We start from the raw sequence: 3,803 nt of genomic DNA on the forward strand, positions 1-3,803 counted from the left end.
CACAGATAACATAACAAATGTTTAAACTGAGAAATATTACACCAGAATCTAGCTTTTGCGCGTACGTACACTTTTAGGATGAAATACACATAAATGTGATCTCTGGACTGCAGGAAGGCCAATTCAGCTCCCGGACTCTTCTACGACGAAGCCATGCCGTTGTAATAGCTGCAGTATGTGTTTTTGCATTGTCCTGCTGAAATACACAAGACCCTCCCTGAAATAGACGTCGACTGGAGGGGAGCATATGTTGCTCTAAAACTTTTATATAACTTTCAGCATTCATGCCTTCCAAAACATGCAAGCTGGCCATACCGTATGCACTTATGCACCCCCATACCATCAGAGATGCTGGCTTTTGAGCTGAGCGCTGATAACACATTGGAAGGTCTCCCTCCTCTTTAGCCCGGAGGACACGGCGTCCGTGATTTCCAACAAGAATGTCAAATTTGGACTCGTCTGACCATAGAACACGTTTCCACTTTGAAACCATTTTAAATGTCCATTTTAAGTGAGCCTTGGCCCACAGGACACGACGGCGCTTCTGGACCATGTTCACAAATGGCTTCCTTTTTGCATGATAGAGCTTTAGTTGGCATCTGCAGATGGCACGGCGGATTGTGTTTACCGACAGTGGTTTCTGGAAGTATTCCTGGGCCCATTTAGTAAAGTCATTGACACAATCATGATGATGAATGATGCAGTTTCGTCTGAGGGCCCAAAGACCACGGGCATCCAATAAAGGTCTTCGGCCTTGTCCCTTACGCAAAGAGATTTCTCCAGTTTCTCTGAATCTTTTGATGATGTTATACACTGTGGATGATGAGATTTGCAAAGCCTTTGCAATTTGACCTTGAGGAACATTATTTTTTAAAGTATTCCACAATCTTTTTACACTTTTTCACAGCTCTGCCCATCTTTACTTCTGAGAGACTCTCTAAGACATCCCTTTCATAGCTAATCATTTTACAGACCTGATATCAATGAACTTAATTAGTTGCTAGATATTCTCCCAGCTGAATCTTTTCAAAATATCTTGCTTTTTCAGCCATTTGTTGCCACATGCCAACTTTTTTGAGACCTGTAGCAGACATCAAATTTGAAAAGAGCCATTAAATGGATAAAATTGTAAAATTTCTCAGTTAAAACATTTGTTATGTTATCTATGTTCTTTTGTGAATAAAAAATTGGCTCATGTGATTTGAAGGTCTTTTAGTTTTCAATTTATTCAAATTTAAAAAACGTCCCAACATTTCCGGAATTCAGGATGTACCATTGCATATATTACTGGGTCTGGCAGTTGACGAAAAACATTGTAGATTAGAGATTTTTGTTGTTGCTCACCAGTACTGATTTTATACTCAACAACATTAGCACACACTTTGCAAACAACTCACCAGACACATGATGAGGAAAGCTTACAGTTTTTTTCCGGCTTTGACACAAGGATGTCGAGTTCTGTTTAAGATAAAATGTCTATGTATTCTAGCAGATGCAGATTTTTTCTTTCTCACACAAACCAACCAAAGGGGCAAGAAAGTGCTTTTGGTCTATTATAGAACTTGTGTGTTAAAGTCCCCATGAAATCAAAATTGACATTTCTTTCTTTTATATATTTATTATAAATTTATCCAAGGACATCATCATCATTATTTTTTATTTTTTTTTTAAATCATGTGCTCTCGTAATCTTTAATTAAAATAACTTACTCTCCCTTCTTGCAGGGTTATCTAATCTCTTCTCTGATGATGTGTTTGGCGAGAAGGCAGGATAATGTTGCTCACATGAGATTCACCGTCCAATCAATTCCCAATGGACAAAATCCTCGCCTATACTTTTTTTTTTGTTTGAGAAACTGCTCTACTTGGATATACAGTACCTGTCAAAAGTGTTTTTTTTTTAAAAATGTTTTTGAAAGAAGTCTCTCATGTAAACCAAGTCTGCATTTATTTAATCAAAAATACAGAAAAAATATTGTAAAATATTATTAAAAAAATAAAAGTTAACTGTTTTCTTTTTGAATATATTTTAAAATGTAATTTATGTGATCAAAGCTGAATTTTCAGCATCATTACTCCAGTCTTCAGTGTCACATGATCCTTAAGAAATCATTCTAATATGCTGATTTGGTGCATATTTGCTGATTTTTTATAATTATCATCAATGTTGAAAACAGTTTTGCTGCTTAATATTTTTATGAAATATTTTTTCAGCATTTTTTGATAAATAGAAAGTTCAATGAACATTATTTCTTTGCATTAATTAAACTTATTTATTTAATTTAATAAAGCATTTATTAAATGCTTAACATTTTTGAATAAATGTCTTCACTGTCGCTTTTGATCAACTTATGCATCCGTGATGAATAAAAGTATTAATTTCTCTCTTTATTTTTTAAAATCTTACCACAAATGTTTGAATGGTATGTTTCCACAAAAATGTTAAGCAGCAACATTTTCAACATTGATAATAAGATGTTTCTTGAGCAGCAAATCAGCATATAAATGATTTCTTAAGGATCATGTGAAACTGAAGACTTGAGTAATGATGCTGAAATCTCAGCTTTGCATCACAGGGATGAAAATGCATGTATTTTTACTGTATTTTTCATTCAATAAATGCAGCTTTTGTGAGCAGAAAAGACTTTCAAAAACAAAAAAAAAGTTTCCAAATATGGAAGAAAAGACTATCGCAACTTCCATTTCATGCCGACTTTAGGTCCTGTGCTGTTGTAATGTTTTATCACAAGCGGTTTTAGATTGTTTCATTTCATATTTTCATAGAAACTGAGATAGTGTCTGAGAAGGATAATCTTTTTATTTAATCGCTTTATTCACTTCTTGTAAATTAAAACAGAAATTGAATTTTATTAAATCTGGTGTAAAAACAAAACGAATAACAGTATAAATAACAGTGAGGGTGTTCCTCAAGCAGAAATATGAATGGTAGACATAAGATATGGAAAATGACTAAAAATAGTAGCTACAATGTGTTTACATTTTAAACAAAATTAAATGAGCATCAATTACATTGTGCGTTGTGTTTGCTGGGTGTTAATGTCCAACTTTTAGTGATTGTGATACATATCTGTTATTCAAAGAAATCCAAAAATTATTTCCCATCATTAACACTTTGGCACATCTCACTAGAAATTGTCAGCCAATCTAGACATATGGTCAGCTAACAGCAGAGGCCGCTGTTACAAAAAAAAAAAAAAATCATTTTACTTATTTAGATATTATTTTCTATACATGAGCATATGTTTATGATTCCATACATAATGTGCAATTGTAAGCATATTCTATGCATATTCAATATTCCCTTTATAGAGAATGGAATGTCCTTCATTAATGAAACGGAAAAACAAATGAGCAGCGTTTTTCCATAGAAAATGCTGTAGTGTAGCTATAAGCACCATCTGGGGCAATAAATCGCAATCTCTATAAATACAATGGATTTGGAAATACTTATAAACCTCAAAAGCAATGATGCAAGCTATTAAGCAAGCATAGCACAAAGCTGCAATTAATTACATCTTATTTAAATAAATTGCATTGAAGTCCAAGCTGAAAGAGGTTTTAAGTATTCTTGCGCCTAAAATGTAAAAACTTTACCATGTGCAATTATGTTCTATTCTTGGAAACAGTTAATAACAGAAGTACCAGTGTGGGGTCAATGACAAAATGTAGGCCTATATAGATGTGTAACTATTCCTCAGTTTTTGTGGTGTTTATGTGGCTGACGTGAGCTGTCTATTTTCATCTGCCACACAGGGGCAGCAAAAGACTGCAGATTGCGTTAAC

The sequence above is a fragment of the Chanodichthys erythropterus genome, chromosome 2 (assembly GCF_024489055.1).
Source record: "Chanodichthys erythropterus isolate Z2021 chromosome 2, ASM2448905v1, whole genome shotgun sequence".
In the NCBI taxonomy this organism is placed as follows: domain Eukaryota; kingdom Metazoa; phylum Chordata; class Actinopteri; order Cypriniformes; family Xenocyprididae; genus Chanodichthys; species Chanodichthys erythropterus.